General features: G+C 44.1%; 1 protein-coding gene across 1 annotated transcript in view; it reads right to left on the reverse strand.

The window, feature by feature from the left end:
- SCFD2 (sec1 family domain containing 2) overlaps positions 1–20,050 on the reverse strand; it is a 578,236-nt gene that overhangs the window by 403,169 nt on the left and 155,017 nt on the right. The window lies entirely within an intron of this gene.

Raw genomic sequence — 20,050 nt, forward strand, 5'->3', positions numbered from 1 at the left:
TGCGGCGTTCGATTGCGATCGCCGAATTGATGGTGTTTAGCGCAGATCGGCAGCCCCCACATGAAATCACGGGGGCTGGCGATGGTACCCATAGCAACCGGATGCCAGACAATGGCTTCCGGGCTGCCATGTACGGAAACATATGAGGCCTAGCCGGAGCCTTACTGTCAGAGTGAATGTCACGTCACAATGACAGTTGGAATGCACTACACTACGTAGGTAGTGTAATGTATTCCAGCAGCGATCATAGCTGCAAGTCTAAGTGTCCCCTAGTGGGACAAGTAAAGAAAGTAAAAAAAAGAATAAAAATGTTTTAAAAAAAGTGTAAAAATAAAAGTTAGAAGTGACATAATTTCACTGTCTAGTTTGATAGAAATCTAATTGTGCTCCCACAATATGAGTAAATTATATAGTTCACTGAAGTAACAATAAAGTAAAAAATACCTTTTAATTAGTAACTAGTTAAAAACAGGGGTAACACACCACTGTGACATAAGCCCCACCGTGATTGTTAAAAAACGTATTAAACAAAAAACACTGAGTCATTGTGATACATCTAACTCGGTGTTTATAACAATATTATGTCTGGAAACAGCATATATCCAGGGCACATCAATAGTACAATCCCAAAATAAAGCACAGGCGTCCGAATAGATCGGGTCTCCTAGTGCTGGGTGTAACACGATATGACTATCCCCAATGCAAACATTCCATAAACAGTACAACGACCCACGCGTTTCAGGTACTCATCCTCAGGGGTCCGTATAATGGTAACTCTGGCCTTCACACCAGCGATAGAATCCTTTAACAGCAGATATTCTGCTGTGCGTCACGGCAGAGATGCACGTATTGATGTCAACGGCATACTTCATTGCAGGCGCTACGTTACTATAAACGCTAAACTCCACCCCTCGTATTCTAGCGGCAAACATGAACTGACCAATCCCCACACCCTCACGATTAGTGACACCTGCCCATGTGACCCCCCGCCGTCAGCTGACAACCAGGGGTCATCATCGGCCGCATCAAGCCGCACGCGCAGGCGCAGTAGAAGTCAAGGACAATTCGCCCAGACTGCCAAAATAGGAGAAGGTAAGCGCTACACGATAATGGATTGTAAGTAAATCTCGCGGGACAGTTAAACACCGCAAGTAGGCTACCTCACAAAGCAACTAAAAATGTAATTAATCACATGTAGGGTGGAAGGAAATACGATCCCTCATAACATGGGGGACCGAGAGACGATCGCCGTTAAAAAACGGCAGACCAATAGGGCCATCTCAAACCTACATGTGTTAGGCAAAAATGAACTCACCCACCCCCTGGGCAACCCAAGGGAGATAGGTCGTCCATACGGAGTGTTAAATAAAACATGTATAATTAGTCTGCTCATTTAAACCTGCTGGATGTATGCATTCCAGTCTGTGGATCCATTGTGCTTCTTTGCGTAAAATCAGGTTATCCCAATCACCTCCTCTTTTGGGGGGTCTAACAAGTTCAATAGCTTGAAACCTTAAACATGCTGCCTGGCCTTGGTGTTTGGCATGCACATGCTTAGATATTGGGGTGTCCCTATCATGGACAATATCTCCAACATGCTCCCTAATACGGCGACGAAATTGTCGTGCTGTTTTTCCCACATAGTTAAGGGGGCATGGACATGTGATAAGGTAGACCACTCCCGCAGTCTTGCAATTGACATAATCCCGAATAGTGTATTGTTTCTGTGTGGTGACGCTAGTGAAGCTGTTACCTTTAAAAATGAAATCACAGGCTTTACAACTACCACACCTAAAGGTGCCTGGTATTTGTCTGTCCAGCCACGTGCCCCTAGGTGAAATGGGGTCAAAACAGCTGTGCATGACTCTGTCCCTTATATTTTTCCCTCTCCGATAGGTGACAGACGGCCTCTGTGTGATTTGATCTACCAGATCTGTATCAGAACTGAGAATACGCCAATACCTATTCAGTATCTGCATAATATCATTTTGTTTGGAATCATAGGTACCTATGAGTCTTGTGACCTGTTCTTCTTTCCGTTTTTTAGGGACCAGAAGACATTGCCTATCAGCATCCCTTGCTCCCTCATAGGCCTTCCTGATAACCCTCTCGGGGAAACCTCTGTCCTTCAATCTTGTTTTGAGCTCCTTGGCCTGGAACTCAAAATCACCCATAGAACTACAATTCCTACGTACTCTCATAAATTGGCCTTTTGGTATGCCACTTTTGAGGGAATGGGGATGACAGCTATTCCATTGCAGGAAACTATTTGTTGCTGTTTCTTTCCTATGTACCTTAGTGTGGATTGTGCCATCTGATGTTTTTGTGATTTTCAAATCTAAAAAAGACAATTCTTTCTCACTGATCTCACATGTGAATTTAAGTCCTACATCATTCTTGTTGAGGGCTGCTACAAAATTATGGAACTCATCCACTGTAGAGTTCCAGAGGATCAACACGTCATCAATATATCTAATCCATAATCCAACAGATGAAGTCCAATTGACGTTGTACTGTTTATGGAATGTTTGCATTGGGGATAGTCATATCGTGTTACACCCAGCACTAGGAGACCCGATCTATTCGGACGCCTGTGCTTTATTTTGGGATTGTACTATTGATGTGCCCTGGATATATGCTGTTTCCAGACATAATATTGTTATAAACACCGAGTTAGATGTATCACAATGACTCAGTGTTTTTTGTTTAATACGTTTTTTAACAATCACGGTGGGGCTTATGTCACAGTGGTGTGTTACCCCTGTTTTTAACTAGTTACTAATTAAAAGGTATTTTTTACTTTATTGTTACTTCAGTGAACTTTAGAAGTGACATAAACAAGAACTGCTTTTTTTCCTTTAATAAGTATTTTATTATAGGAAAAAATGAACACGTAAAAAAAAAAGTACACATATTTGGTATCACCGCGTTCGTAACGACCCAAACTATAAAACTATAATATTATTTTTCCGGCACAGTGAACACCGCAAATGAAATAAACGAAAATCATTGCCAGAATTACAATTTTTTGGTCACCACCCCTCCCAAAATATACCATAAAAAGTGATCAAAAAGTCGCATGCAAGCCAAAATAGTACCAATACAAACTACAACCCGTCCCTCAAAAAACAAGTCCTTACACAGCTTTTTTGACTGAAAAGTAAAAAAGTTATGGCTCTCAGAATATAGTGACAAAAAAATTAGAATTTTATAAAAAAAGAGATTTTATTGCGCAAACTCTGCAAAACATAAAAGAACTATATACATATGGTATCGCCGTAATCATATCAACCCACAGAATAAAGTAAAATTGTCATTTATAGCCCACAGTGAACGCCGTAAAAAAAAAAGAATAAAATATATTGTCAGAATTAATGGTTTTTGGTCATCTTGCTTGGCAAAAAATTTAATAAAATGTGATAAAAAAAAAATAAAAATCGCATGTACCCCAAAATGGCACCAATGAAAACTACAGATTGTCCCTCAACAAATAAGCCCTCAGACAGCTACGTTGAGAAAAAATAAAAAAGTTCTGACTCTCAGAATATGACAACACAAAATGTGCAGAGTGTTCCAAAAGCAGATAAGATCGGGCACCACTTATAAGTGCGACACTGGCCACATATCTGTGAAATATTATTTATTTACCGCATTATTATACCCTCTTATTATGCCCTGATGTACTCCGCACAGTTTACATATGCCCCCACATCATCAACTGAAATACCAGTAAAACTCCAAACAGAACAACCACAAAGCAAAATCTGCGCTCCAAAACCCAAATGGCGCTCCCTCCCTTCTGAGCCCTACAGCGTGCCCAAACAGCAGTTTACCTCCACCGATATGGCATCGCCATACCCGGGAGAACCCGCTTAATATTTTATGAGGTATTTGTGGCACAAACTGGGCACAACATATAGTGCACTGAAATGGCACATCAGTGGAAAATTGAAATTTTCACTCTGCACCATCCGCTGCGCATTAACCCGTTAGTGACCGGCCCATAGTCTTTTTACGTCGGTCACTAACGGGCCTTATTCCGATGCCATAGACTTTTTACGTCGCGGCATCGGAATAAGTAAACAGAGCAGGGAGCTGTCAAATCTCCCTGCTCTCAGCTGCCAGAGGCAGCTGAGGGCTGGGGGCGTCCCTGCTCTGCCGTGTGAGATCGATATTAGTATCGATCTCACACGTTTAACCCCTCAGATGCGGTGCACAATAGCGTGCACCGCATCGGAGTGGTTTTGGAGAGAGGGAGGGAGCTCCCTCTCATCCCACCGACACCCGGTGATACGATCGCCGAGTGTCTGTGTCTTCTATGGCAGCCGGGGGCCTAATAAAGGCCCCCAGGTCTGCCTGTCATGAATGCCTGCTATATCATGCCTCTGGCATGACCTAGCAGATGCCTGTCCGTTTTAAACGGACAGGCAGTAATACACTGCAATACAAAAGTATTGCAGTGTATTATAAATGCGATCGGAGAATCGCATATTATAGTCCCCTAGTGGGACTAGTAAAAAAGTAAAAGAAAAGTTTAATAAAGTTAATTTAAAAAAAAATGTGAAAAAAATTTAAAACCCAGCTTTTTCCCTTACAAAATGCTTTACTATTAAAAAAACAAAATAAAGTTAAAAAGTTACACATATTTGGTATTGCCGCGTTCGTAACGACCCCGACTATAAATTTATTACATTATTTAACCCTCACGGTGAACGCCGTAAAAAATGTAATAAAAAACTATGGAAAAATTGTGTTTTCTGTGAATCCTGACTTTAAAAAAATTTGATAAAAAGTGATCAAAAAGTCGCATCTACTCCAAAATGGTACCAATAAAAACTACAAGTCTTCCCGCAAAAAAAAAGCCCTCATACAACCGTATCGGCAAAAAAATAAAAACGTTATGGCTCTTCAAATATGGAGACACAAAAACAAATAATTTTGAAAAAAAAGCGTTTTTACTGTGTAAAAGTAGTAAAACATACAAAATCTATACAAATTTGGTATCGTTGGTAATCGTAACAACCCGCTGAATAAACTTATTGTGTTATTTATATCACACGGTAAACGGCGTAGATTTAAGACTCGAAAAAGAGTGGCGAAATTTCAGGTTTTTTTCTATTTCCCCCCAAATAAAAGTTAATAAAAGTTAATCAATAAATAATATGTCCCCCAAAATGGTGCTATTAAAAAATACAACTTGTCCCGCAAAAAACAAGACCTTATACAGCTATGTCGACGCAAAAATAAAAAAGGTTATAGCTCTTGGAATGCGACGATGCAAAAACTTAAAAAATGGCTTGGTCATTAAGGTTTAAAATAGGCTGGTCATTAAGGGGTTAAACCCTTCGCGCACCACGACTTAATAGCATGTCGTGGTGTGGGGGGTGATATATGGAGCGTCACACGGGATGAGCCCGCGCCATCCGCTGCGGATGTCAGCTGTGTATTACAGCTGATACCCGGGACTAATGGACAGAAACAGCGATTGCGCTGTTACAGGAGCCTGTAAAAATGACAATATACTATTGTCTATTGTTTATACTATCACTATTTTACCAGTGATACAACAGTGATATACTGATTGCTGGTTCAAGTCCCCTAGGGGGACTAATAAAATGTGTAAAAACAAAAGTAAATTGTTATTATTAGTGGAAAAAATGAAATAAATATTTAAAGTCCAAAAAGAAACCCTTTTCAAATTTTTTCTCTAAAGTAATATAAAAGAATAAAAAAAATACACAAAACTGGTATCGCTGCGTCCGTAAAAGTACAAACTATTACAATATACCATTATTTAACTCGCACGGTGAGCGCTGTGAAAAATCAAAGAATTTTAAACTGCAAAATCGCTGTTTTTTGGTCACCTTGGCTCTACAAAAAAATGTAATAAAAAGTGCTAAAAAAGTCGTATGTACCAAAAAATGGTACCACTAAAAACTACAGCTCGTCCTGCAAAAAATAGGCCCTCACACCACTCTATTGACAGAAAAAAAAAAGTTATGGCTTTCGGAAAGTGGGGAGGAAAAACGAAAAAGAAAAAGCAAAACATGGATCAGTTCGGAAAGGGTTAATTACTTTCGAATGGAAAAACATTTATAACCACATGTGGGGTATTGTTATACTCGGGAGAAATTGCTTTACAAATGTTGGGGTGCTTTTTCCTCCTTTATCCTTTGTGAATTTGAAAAAATGACAACATTTTAGTGGAAATAATGTTGATATTAATTTTCACGGCCTAATTCTAATAAATTCTGCAAAAGGCATGTGGGGTCTAAATTCTCACTATACCCCTAAATAGATTCCTTAAGTGGTGTAGTTTCCCAAATGGGGTTACTTTTGGGGGGCTTCCACTGTTCTGGTCCCTCGGGGGGCTTTGCAAATTTGACATGACACCCAAAAACTATTCCAGCTAAATTTGAGCTCAAAAAGCCAAATAGCGCTCCCTCCCTTCTAAGCCCCGATGTGGGTCCAAACAGCAGTTTATTACCACATATGGCATATTTCCGTAATCGGGAGAAATTGTTTTACAAATGCTGGGGTGCTTTTTCTCCTTTATTCCTTGTAAAAATTAAAAATGTCTACGTTTTTCCAGAAAAAAAAGAAGATTTTTACCTTTACAGACTAATTCCAATGAATTCAGCAAAACTACTGTAGGGTCAAAATGCTAACTTTACCCCTAGAAAAATTCATTGGAGGGGTGTAGTTTCCAAAATGGGGTCACTTTTGGGGGGTTTCCACTGTTTTCATCCCTCCAGTGCATTGCAAACGCGACATGGCACTGAAAACTATTCCAGCAAAATCAGAAATCCAAAATCCAAATGGTGCTCCTTCTCTTCTGAGCCCTGCTGTGGGTCCAAACAGCCGTTTATTACCACATATGGGGTATTGCTATAATAAAAAGAAATTGCTTTACATATGTTGGGGTGTTTTTCTACTTTATTCCTTGTAAAAATTAAACATTTCTACGCTTTTCACAATAAAAGTAGATTTTCATCTTCACATACTAATTCAAATAAATTTAGCAAAAAAAAAACTGAGTTCAAAATGCTAACTATACCCCTAGATAAATTCCTTGAGGGGCTTAGTTTCCCAAATGGGGTCACTTTTGGGGGTCTTTACTGTTTTGGTACCACAAAACCTATTGAAACCTGACATGATGCCTAAAATATATTCTAAAAAAAGGGGGCCCCAAAATCCACTAGGTGCTCCTTTGCTTCTGAGGCCAGTGTTTCAGTCCATTAGCACACTAGAGCCACATGTGGCATATTTCTAAAAACTACAGAATATTTTGGAATACTTTTGGAATACTGCACATTTTGCATCGCCATATTCTGGGAGCCTGAACTTTGTTTATTTTTTCACCACCGGAGCCGTGTGAGGGCTTATTTGTTGCGGGACAATCTGTAGTTTTCATTGGTACCATTTTGGGGTACATGCGATTTTTTTTTAATCACTTTTTATTCCATTTTTCAGCATTCAAGGTGACCAAAAACCATCAATTCTGACAATGTTTTTTATTTATTTTTTACGGCGTTTACCCTGGGCTATAAGTGACCATTCTATTTTATTCTGCCGGTCGATGCGATTACGGCGATACCATATGTATATCGTTTTTTTTACATTTTGCAGTGTTTGCGCAATAAAATAACTTACCATATTCTGAGAGCCATAGTGTTTTTATTTTTCAGTCAAAAAAGCTGTGTAAGGGCTTGCTTTTTGCGGGACGGGTTGTAGTTTGTATTGGTACAATAAATATAATAAATATGGACTCCAGCGATAAGAAATCCCTGACCAAATATGGACGTAGGGGGCAGTGCTGGAGCTAGCTGATGCTCTGCTCGGGACTTAAGCAATAGGCAATGCGACAGCCTCTTGCGGTCATGTTCACGAACAGCACATGAAGCAAGAGCTCAGTCACGTGGGGCCGTGTCGGAGCCCCATCATTATTAGAAAAGCTCCAGCACTTCCTGAACAATTCATGAGGTTTGAACTGCACCATTTAGTACAAAACTTTTAATTAAAATATATTAGTAAGTTACTTAGTTTCACATAAATATATTATTGCAATGCAATTTTTGGTCGCCGGATAACCCCTTTAATGCTACTGTATACAAAAGAAATTTTAGACAATTGTATGCTTCCAACTTTGTGGGAACAGTTTGGGGAAGTTCCAGCATGACTGCCCCAGTGTATAAAATGAGGTCCATAAAGACATAGTTTCATTGTCAACTCTAGTGGTCCGGACAGAGTCTTGACCTCAACACCATTAACCACCTTGGGATCTTTTACGTCTTTGCCAGCGTTCCCCCTCTTCCTCGGGGATGCCGGCATGTACTGCTCCCTCCCATAGGGTACACCACTATAACCTTCCCGAGCCTATCCTTGTGCATCCTCCTATACTTCAAGCCATCCTGCCTTCCTTCCTGTGCCTGAGCGTTGTTGTGTCTATCCAGGTCTGTTAAGCAAATGGTCCCTTGTACAGTTGTATTCTGTACCCAGCGTTCCCGTATCCTGTTTTCAGTATCCCCTATCCAGTAATTGTGTTTGTTCCTGTACTAAGTATAGTTTGGGAGTAGAGTTTGTTATCTGTGCCGAGTGTCATCTGTGCTGAGTGTCTGCCATGCCGATTGTCTGCCATGCCGAGTCTCTGCCGTGCCGAGTCTCTGCCGTGCCGAGTGTCTGTCTATCTTCAGGTACTCGTCCTAAAGACTTCCATTGACTGTTTGGCCAGCTGCTACTCCGCTACGGCGGAGTGGCCTATTGGGTCCACATATCCCATAGTCGTGACAGTACACTCATGCCATGGATCCCGCTGGTCAACCCAAGACTGCAGTCCAAGTGATGCAAGCAGACATGCGTGACCTCCGGGCATGCTAGTATAAACTCCATAATTACCCATTTGGATCAACCTCCAGTACCTCCTCTGGCTGTTCCCGTTGCTCAACCACCTATCCCTCCTGCCTGCCTTGGGTCTACAATTCTGTTGCCTCTACCTCCTCGCTACGAAAGGGATCCTAAGACTTGTAGAGGTTTCATCAATCAGTATATCATCCACTTCAGGTTACGTGCTCATCTCTTCCCCTCTGATAAGGCCAAAGTTGCTTTTATTATTTCCCTCCTCTCCGGCAAAGCCCTGGCATGGGCGAACCCCATCTTGGAACGAGAGGACCCAGAATTCTCTGATCTGACACTGCTTCCAGAGACTTTCCCTACTGTGTTCGAGGAACCATGTCGAACATCTTCTGCCGCTGCCTCACTGCTGACCCTTAAGGGGAATCAACTGTGGGGGAGTACGCAATCTGCTTCCTTATGCTGGCAGCGGAGCTGGCTTGGAATAATGAGGCTTTAGTGGCAACTTTCTGGCCTCTCATATTGAGGATAAACTGGCAGCTCGAGAACTTCCTGCTACCTTGGATGCCCGAAAGCCGTGTAACTCCAGCACCTGGGCTTGATTGGAGAGACAATACTAGGTGAATCTCCCTCGACCACTAAATTCTCTCCCAGACTTGCCATTCCTGTGTCTGTCGTCACCGGTGAAGGATCGCACTCTGTCCTCACTTATCTGGAATCCGGAGTGGCCACAAATTGTCTCCAGTAAGACTTAGTTGATTGTCTCCACTTGGCCACAGTTCCTTTGGAGAAACCTCTGGCGGTCGCCTCTATAGATGGACAGTCTCTGCCTGACCCTATCCTGTCAATCACTAAACCACTTAGACTACAGATAGGAGTCTTATGTGTTGGCAAAAGCTATCAACCCTATTCTGCTGGGACTGCCTTGGCTTCGCCTATATGCTCCCGTACTCGACTGGCGTTCGAGAGGTCCTCCAACGGGGATCCAAGTGCCTTCAACGCTGCCTGCCAAAGGTTCGTCCTATTCTGCCTCCTTTGCCTCAGTCACTCTCTGGACTACTCGTCGTGACACTCCTATTGCGAAACCAAAAATGCTCATCCAACATCATTGCCTGACCTTGTGAACAGCCTTTCCAGAAGAGTGGAGGCTGTTCTAGCTGCAAAAGGGGGCCCAACTCCATATTAACTGCCATGGTTATTTGAATGAGATGTCTAGCAAGCTTATATAGGTGTGATGGTCAGTTGTCCACATACTTTTGATCATATAGTGTAGATGTCAGATGACCGCTATCTCTACCGATTCTACCATCAAAAAGCATGCTTGGCTGAATAAACATATTTATTTCAATAGAGAGATGGGAATAAGGCACTGCCATACACCTTTGGCTGGATGTTGGTTCCATTCCCAAAGACCACTGGGAAGACCACTCATATGACCACTCATTCCCCCCAATGACCGGTGGGAAGACCACAGGAAGAGATGTTGGAAGGCGGAAATTTTTCACACGCTTTAGTACTGTGGGAACCTTATGCGTGGAGATGTCGGACTTGGTGAGGAGAGTTTATGATGTGCAGATTCCAGTAGATCCAATAATGATGTATGTGGGATATGTCAGAGTTTTGGAGGGGGAACGGATTAAATGCTTTGCCATTGCCAGAATATTGTATCACGTAAGGAAGGGTATAGCCAAGCATTGGCTGGATGGGGAACCGCCCTCAATGCAGGAAATCATCGCAACAATAAACTATAAGGTTTTGATGGAGCATAAAATATACTCCAAAAGAGGGGCTCCTAAGAAATTCGAGAAACAATGGGCCAGGTGGATTGATCGGAGTGGCGGAACTCCTTACAATTCGTTAATTTACTTAAATGTAAGCAGGTACGACAGAATGACGTGAGCACCGTATGGGGGGTTGGATCATTGGATAATACAGTTTTCTGTGATGGTATAAAAGAACTGCTGGGTGACTGGACACAGTTGGTATCGGGAGGGTCCATATATTTATTTATTTATTTCAGTAACTTAAATAGCGCCAACATATTACGCAGCGCTGTACAGAGGTCCTCCTTTACTGTCCCCATTGGGGCTCACAATCTAAATTCCCTATTGGTATCATATGAGTGATATTTTCTGAAAGTATAAATATGGCATCCCTAAGATTGGAACAGAGGGAGGGACAGTTCAGGGAAAACCGGTCGCTGGACATAACCTACTGAAAGACATATAGAGTGTTGGGGGACTGGGGTGGGGAAGGGGGGGGGGATGTTGGGTATTGTTGATTTGACCTGCAAGATTGGTCCTTGATTTGCAAATACTAGGCTTGTATTTCCTTTTGTGTGATGACCTGTAATGCTGCTGTTTTTTTGTTGAATAAACATGAATTGATTTAAAAAAAACAAAACTTAAGGGTAGACATAAAATACACACACACACACACACACACACACACACACACACACTGTATGGACAAAACTATTGGGACATACACCATCATTGAATACAGGTGATTGGTTCAGTCCCATTGCCACAGGTGTATAAAATCAAGCACATAGCCTTGCAGTCTCCCTTTACAAACATTTGTGAAAGAATTGGTCATTCTAAAGAGCTCATTGAATTCGAGCATGGTCCTGTAATAGGATGCCACCGTTGCAACAAGTCAGTGTAAAGGATCTGCCAGGCACAGCTTCTGTGTCAACGCCCATAGGTAATCAGTCTGCACCTGATTCTATGTCTGTGAGACATCCATCTTCCACCACTCAGGATGGCAGGCTTAGGAGTGGGAGGGCCTATCACAGCCTGGCCAGACGGAGCTAGCTCCCGCCCTCTGTCTATTTATACCTGCCTTTCCTGTTCCTCCTTGCTTGTGATTCTTCTTGTTTGGTTTCCTGGCCCTGCTGCAGCTTCTGAACTATTTGACCCTGCTTCATACTGACCCTGGCTTACTGACTACTCTCCTGCTCTGCGTTTGGTACCTCGTATAATCCTGGTTTGACTCGAATTATTCACTACTCTCCTGCTCTGCGTTTGGTACCTCGTACACTCCTGCTTTGACTCGGCTCGTTCACCACTCTTGTTGCTCACGGTGTTGCCGTGGGCAACTGCCCCATTTCCCTTAGCTTTGTGTACCCTTGTCTGTTTCTGTTGTGCACTTACTGAGCGTAGGGACCGTCGCCCAGTTGTACCCCGTCGCCTAGGGCGGGTCGTTGCAAGTAGGCAGGGACTGAGTGGCGGGTAGATTAGGGCTCACTTGTCTGTTTCCCTACCCCCATCATTACATAATTACAAGCCTATATACCTAGTCTACATCATCTACCCTGGTCCCTCACACTACTATGGACCCCCTTGAGGCCCTGGCTCAGCAAATGCAGGGTCTCTCCCTACAGGTCCAGGTCCTGGCTCAGAGGGTCAACCAGCCTGACGCTACCATGGTAGTGCCCCTCACCTCACCTCTTGAACCCCACCTCAAGTTGCCTGACCGGTTCTCAGGGGACCGGAAGACATTTCTCTCCTTTCGGGAGAGTTGTAGGCTCTATTTTCGCTTAAAGCCTCACTCCTCAGGTTCTGAGAGCCAGCTGGTGGGTATAATTATGTCCCGGCTCCAGGAAGGGCCCCAAGAATGGACCTTCTCCTTGGCTCCTGACGCCCCTGAACTTTCCTCCGTTGATCTTTTCTTTTGTGCTCTTGGACTCATCTATGACGAGACTGACAGGACTGCCTTTGCCAAGAGTCAGCTGGTGACCTTACGTCAGGGTAAGAGACCTGTTGAGGAGTATTGTTCTGACTTTAGGAAGTGGTGTGTAGCTTCTCGGTGGAATGACCCTGCCGGTGCCAGTTTAGGTTGGGTCTGTCGAACGCCCTGAAAGACCTGCTAGTTAGCTATCCCTCTTCTGACTCCCTAGACCAGGTTATGGCTTTAGCGGTACGACTTGACCGACGTCTCAGGGAACGACAACGTGAACGTTTTTGTGTTTTCCCCTCCGACTCCCCCATGATGCCTCCCGAGGTTCGTTGCTTCGTTCTTCCACCGAAGACTCGGAGGTACCTATGCAACTCGGGGCCTCCGTGTCCCCCCGACAACGTAGAGAGTTCCGCAGGAAGAATGGTCTCTGCTTCTATTGTGGGGATGACAAGCATCAAGTTAACGCCTGTCCTAGGCGTAAGAATAAGCAGCCGGAAAACTTCTGCGCCTAAGTGATCATCGGGGAGGTCACTTGGGCGCACAAGTATTTCCCGTAAATATGAAACGTAATAAAATCTTGCTTCCCTTTCAGGTCTCTTTTGGTGGTAGGTCTGCTACCGGCAGTGCCTTCGTGGATTCAGGGTCTTCTGCTAATATCATGTCTGTGGAATTTGCTATGTCTCTAGCTATGCCTTTGATTGATTTGCCTAAACCTGTCCTGGTAGTGGGTATCGACTCCACTCCTCTTGCTAATGGTTATTTTACACAGCATACCCCTGTTTTTGAACTCCTTGTTGGCTCCATGCATTTGGAGCAGTGCTCTGTACTGTTGATGCAGGGATTATCGTCCGATTTGGTTTTGGGCCTTCCGTGGTTGCAGTTGCATAATCCCACATTTGACTGCAATACTGGGGAGCTTACCAAATTGGGTCATGAATGCTTGACGTCATGTTTTTCTGTTAAGTCTATTTCTCCCCCTGAGGAGGTGAACACGCTACCTGAGTTTGTTCAGGACTTCGCTGATGTTTTCTCTAAGGAGGCCTCCGAAGTGTTACCTCCTCATAGAGAATACGATTGCACTATCGATTTGATACAAGGAGCTAAGCTCCCTAAGGGTAGGATATTTAATCTCTCTTGTCCCGAACGTGAAGCCATGAGAGAGTATATCCAGGAATGCCTGGCCAAGGGTTACATTCGCCCCTCTACTTCTCCGGTAGGTGCTGGCTTCTTCTTCGTAGGGAAGAAGGATGGTGGTCTTAGGCCATGCATTGACTACCGTAACTTGAATAAGGTCACTGTAAGGAACCAGTATCCCCTTCCTTTGATTCCTGATCTCTTTAATCAGGTTCAGGGGGCCCAATGGTTCTCTAAGTTTGATCTACGGGGGGTATATAACCTTATCCGCATCAAAGAGGGGGATGAGTGGAAGACTGCGTTTAACACGCCCGAAGGTCATTTCGAATACCTCGTCATGCCCTTTGGGTTGTGTAATGCTCCCGCGGTCTTCCAGAATTTCATAAATGAGATTTTAAGAGATTACCTGGGGGTATTTCTTGTAGTGTACCTTGATGACATACTTGTGTTTTCCAAGGACTGGTCCTCCCACATTGAGCATGTCAGAAAGGTGCTCCAGGTCCTTCGGGAAAACAAACTGTTTGCGAAGACCGAAAAATGTGTGTTTGGGGTGCAGGAGATACAATTTTTGGGTCAAATCCTCACTCCTCGTGAATTCCGCATGGGCCCCGCCAAGGTCTAGGCTGTGGCGGAATGGGTCCAACCTGCCTCCCTCAAGGCGTTACAGTGTTTCTTGGGGTTCGCTTACTATTACAGGAGATTTATTGCTAACTTCTCGGTCATCGCTAAGCCTCTTACGGACCTCACTCGCAAAGGTGCTGATCTCCTCCACTGGCCTCCTGAGGCTGTCCAGGCTTTTGAGGTCCTTAAGAAGTGCTTTATCTCGGCCCCGGTGCTGGTTCAGCCCAACCAAATGGAGCCATTTATCGTGGAGGTTGACGCATCCGAGGTGGGAGTGGGGGCTGTCTTGTCCCAGGGTACCAGGTCCCTCACCCATCTCCGTCCCTGTGCCTACTTCTCCAGGAAGTTTTCGCCCACTGAGAGTAACTATGATATTGGCAACCGCGAACTCTTAGCAATTAAATGGGCATTTGAAGAGTGGCGCCACTTCCTGGAGGGGGCTAGGCACCAGGTAACGGTCCTTACCGACCACAAGAATCTGGTTTTCCTAGAATCTGCCCGGAGGCTAAACCCGAGACAAGCTCGATGGGCGTTATTTTTTACCAGATTCAACTTTTTGGTTACCTATAGGGCTGGGTCTAAAAATATTAAGGCTGATGCACTGTCGCGTAGCTTCATGGCCAGATCCTGCTTGTATTTTGCCTCCAGGTATAATCATTTCCTCTATTGATTCTGATTTAGTCTCTGAAATTGCGGCTGATCAAGGTTCAGCTCCCGGGAACCTTCCTGAGAACAAGCTGTTTGTTCCCCTGCAATTCCGGCTAAGGGTACTTAGGGAAAATCATGACTCCGCACTATCTGGTCATCCAGGCATCCTGGGTACCAAGCACCTCATTGCAAGAAACTATTGGTGGCCTGGGTTGCCTAAAGACGTTAAGGCCTACGTCGCCGCTTGTGAGGTTTGTGCTAGGTCCAAGACTCCCAGGTCCCGACCAGCGGGCTTACTACGTTCTTTGCCCATTCCCCAGAGACCTTGGACCCATATCTCCATGGATTTTATCACCGATTTACCTCCATCTCAAGGCAAGTCGGTGGTGTGAGTTGTAGTAGACCGCTTCAGTAAGATGTGCCACTTTGTGCCCCTCAAGAAACTACCCAATGCTAAGACGTTAGCTACCTTTTTTGTCAAACACATCCTGCGTCTCCATGGGGTCCCTGTCAATATTGTTTTGGACAGAGGGGTACAATTTGTTTCATTGTTTTGGAGAGCCTTCTGTAAAAAGTTGGAGATTGATCTGTCCTTCTCCTCTGCCTTCCATCCTGAAACTAATGGCCAAACTGAGAGGACTAATCAGTCTCTAGAACAATATTTAAGGTGTTTTATCTCTGTCAATATGATTGGGTCTCATTCATTCCCCTCGCCGAATTTTCCCTTAATAACCGGGTCAGTAACTCGTCAGGTGTCTCCCCCTTTTTCTGTAATTTTGGGTTTAATCCACGGTTCTCCTCCGTTTCACCTGGTAGTTCCAACAATCCCGAGGTAGAGGTCGTTCATCGGGAACTGTGCACAGTCTGGGCCCAGGTTCAGAAGAACCTAGAGGCGTCCCAGAGCATACAAAAAACTCAGGCAGACAGAAGACGTTCTGCTAACCCCTTGTTTATGGTCGGGGATCTGGTGTGGCTATCGTCTAAGAACTTGCGCCTTAAAGTCCCGTCCAAGAAGTTTGCTCCCCGGTTTATAGGGCCGTACAAGGTCATTGAAGTCCTCAATCCTGTCTCCTTCCGGCTGGAGTTGCCCCCATCTTTTCGAGTACACGACGTGTTTCATGCCTCCCTCCTTATACGTTGCTCCCCGTCCTTGGCTCCCTCGAGGAAACCTCCTGTCCCCGTTGTGGAATTTGAGGTGGCCAAGATTGTGGACAGCAAGATGGTCCAAAACTCCCTCCAGTACCTGGTCCATTGGAGAGGATACGGGCCTGAGGAGAGGACTTGGGTACCCGCCCGGGATGTTCACGCTGGGGTATTGGTCAGGAGGGTCCACCTTCGTTTCCCCAATAAACCAGGTCCACCTAGAAAGGGTCCGGTGGCCCCTCATAAAAGAGGGGGTACTGTAAAGGATCTGCCAGGCACAGCTTCTGTGTCAACGCCCATAGGTAATCAGTCTGCACCTGCTTCTATGTCTGTGAGACGGACTCCATCTTCCACCACTCAGGATGGCAGGCTTAGGAGTGGGAGAGCCTATCGCAGCCTGGCCAGACGGAGATAGCTCCCACCCTCTGTCTATTTATACCTGCCTTTCCTGTTCCTCCTTGCTTGTGATTCTTCTTGTTTGCTTTCCTGGCACTGCTCCAGCTTCTAAACTATTTGACCCTGCTTCATACTTACCCTGGCTAACTGACTACTCTCCTGCTCTGCGTTTGGTACCTCGTACACTCCTGGTTTGACTCGGCTTATTCACTACTCTCCTGCTCTGCATTTGGTACCTCGTACACTCCTGGTTTGACTCGGCTCGTTCACCACTCTTGTTGCTCACGGTGTTGCCGTGGGCAACTGCCCCATTTCCCTTAGCATTGTGTACCCTTGTCTGTTTGTCTGTCGTGCACTTACTGAGCGTAGGGACCGTCGCCCAGTTGTACCCCGTCGCCTAGGGCGGGTCGTTGCAAGTAGGCAGGGACTGAGTGGCGGGTAGATTAGGGCTCACTTGTCTGTTTCCCTACCCCCATCATTACAGTCAGTTCGTGAAATTTCTTCCCACCTAAATATTCCACGATCAACCGTATGCGGTATCATTGCAAAATGGAAGTGTTTAGGAACCACAGCAACTCAGTTATGAAGTGGCAGACCACGAAAAGTTACAAAAGGGGTTTCGCCGAGTGCTGAGGCGAATAATGCATAAAAGTCACCAAAACTCTGCTGACTCAATAACTGCAGATTTGCAAACCGCATCGAATATTAACATCCGCACAAAAACTGTGCACCGGTAGCTTCATGGTATGGGTTTTCGTGGCAGGGCAGCTACATGCAAGCCTTAGATCACCAAGCACAATGCCAAGCGTCGGAGTGGTGTAAAGCATGCCACCACTGGACTGAAAGGTGTTCTGTGGAGTGACGAATCACGCTCCTCTATCTGGCAGTCTGATGGACGGGTCTGGATTTGACAAATGCCTGGACAATGTTACCTGCCTGACTGCATCGTGCCAACTGTAAAGTTTGGTGTTGGGAGTTAATGCTATGGGGTTGTCCTAGGCCCCTTAGTTCCAGTGAAGGAAAACATTAATGCTTCAACATAGCAATGGGAAGGCCCTGTTCTTTTTCAGCATGACTGTGCCCCAGTGCAAGGTCCATAAAGACATGCTTGGGTAAGTTTAGTATGGAAGAACTTTACTGGCACACATAAAGCACTGACCTCAACCCCATCGAACACCTTTGGGATGAACTAGAATCAGTGTCTGACCTCACAAATGCTTTTCTGGATTAATGAGCAAAAATTCCCACAGCCGCACTCCAAAGTCTTTTAGAAAGCCTTCCCAGAAGAAGGGTAACCGTTTTAGCAGCATAAAAGGAACCAACTCCATATTAATGATTATGGTTTTAGAACAGGATGTCATAAAAGCTCCTGTAGGTGTAATCGTCATAAATAATACTACAATATATATTTATTGAGCAGGTTCTTATGGTCGGGATGATACCAAATATGTGTATATTATTTTATGTTTTGGGACCTATTATTTATTATAAAAAATACGCATTTGTGTGCAGTTTTATTACTGATATTTTTATTTAACATAACTTTAATTTTGTTTTTAATCCTATAAAGGATTATTTAATTTGTTTTATTAGTTAACTATAGTGTACAAGAATATATTTATATGTCAATACATTAATCAGTGTATTGATAGTATACAGGCAGTTGTTAGGGAATACCTAAGTATGCCCTAACAACAGGAAATATGGTCAGACTGCCCTGGGGTCCTTTAATGGACCTTGAGATGTCTGTCCATATAAGGTATGAGCAAAAAATGTAATCGCAGGTAATACATGTGATGCGATCAAAGGTGGGTCCCCCACCACAATCTTTCCCTTGTAATGATGTGATCAGCGTAGATTGTCGCATTCAAAGGCTAAGCGGAGGAGATCAGAGGTTCATCTGATCTCCGCCTTTAGAGTGGGGCTACAGCTGTATATTACAGTCATAGCTCTGCTCCTGATTACACAGGCAAAATTGCTGTGCCCAGAGGACCATCAAGATGAATATGCTCGTCCTGATGAGACCACGTCCTGCCACTCATGACAAGCATACTCATCACACGTCGTCAACCACTTAAGTAGAAACTGCATTGTTAGTATACAAGGGGGGGAAGGAATTGGCCCAAAGGGTCATTGAGCTATGGGCAACACTGACACTTTTTCTTACTGCTGGTTCTATGCATGAGGTCCATTATGTCCAGATTTTTCTTACAAAAGGCTATGTTTACACCTGCATTATGGTTTATTTTCATCAAATCATACAAAATCAACAGCATCAGTATCCGAACATGCCAATACAGAAAGATACTGCTACTCTATAAAAGTAGTTAAAAAGTGCTACTAAATAATCAAAAGTGGTGTATTCCTTCGGACAACCCCTCTAAGTACTTTCTATTAAAGGCGAACTTAAAACTTTCCAAAAACTTTTGACATGTCATAGCAGAAACGAAGCAGCCCAGCGATTTCATTTTAGCGATCAGTGGGGGTCGCAATGCTCGGACTCCCACCGATCAACACCTCTGACATGTCACTGAATTTTTAGTTACCCTTTAAGGATATTACACTAATAGAAGAAAGCAGCTTAGCTTGTCACGGAAAGACAGAAGGGATGTACAGAGGTGAAAAAATACATAAATATTGACTGCTTTCTAAGGGTGTTCCTCACATGTTTTTTTTCATGGTGTGGCAGGACAGGGTAAACAAGCTAATCATTGCAGGCCCTCCTGAAGCAAACCGCTTATCAAATAGGGCTCCCAGAATGTTTACTGTTTGCATGGGGCTTGTCGTGAAAAATGGAGTTGTCCAATATGAACATTAGCTTTGATATGGAAATAGGAAAAATGTTAGCATTTTTTTTCCTGAAATGTTTTTTTTTACCTCAGAAACATCTTAAGAAATCTGTGTTCTTTAGTCTATTGACAATATAAAGAAACATTAATAAGGATGCCATATGTTTCAAATGTTAATGCTTCAGTGATTAATGGAATATAGTCATGGGTTATATCTTATTGGACTATATACTCTTATTCTTTGTGACTTGTTTTTCAAGATCAAAAGCACATGAATACAGTGGAGGTCCCATACTAAACCTGAAATGCATTTCGTTCTATTTGTACCACACGCTTTCTAACCTCTTTCAGCAAAAGCAGAACAAATGTGTCACAGCAATGCAATGTGGCTTTACTATTAAAGTGGTTTTCCCATCTTGGTCATTTATGGCATATCCACAGAATGGGACCTGCACCTACCTCTAGAACCCCTGACTCCCAGGCTATCTTCTCTTGCTCTCGAAGCTTTAGCCGATGACTGACGAGGTGGTTGGGAGCACGGAAACAGCCAAGATCATTGAGCTACACTGCTTCCGGAACTTTTGAGCTACGGAAACTGCGTAGCTCACTTTGCTACGCTGGTTTCCCAACTCCCAATTATTTTTGATGGAGTTTCGGAAATGGCATAGCTCAGCGAGCTTGGCTGTTTCCATACTCCTGACCACCTCTTCAGTCAGTGCCAGGAAGAGCAGCGAGTGCAAGCGAAGGTAGGACGAGGCTCAAGGGGCTCCAATCTAGAGATAAGTGCA

The sequence above is a fragment of the Rhinoderma darwinii genome, chromosome 1 (assembly GCF_050947455.1).
Source record: "Rhinoderma darwinii isolate aRhiDar2 chromosome 1, aRhiDar2.hap1, whole genome shotgun sequence".
Taxonomy (NCBI): domain Eukaryota; kingdom Metazoa; phylum Chordata; class Amphibia; order Anura; family Rhinodermatidae; genus Rhinoderma; species Rhinoderma darwinii.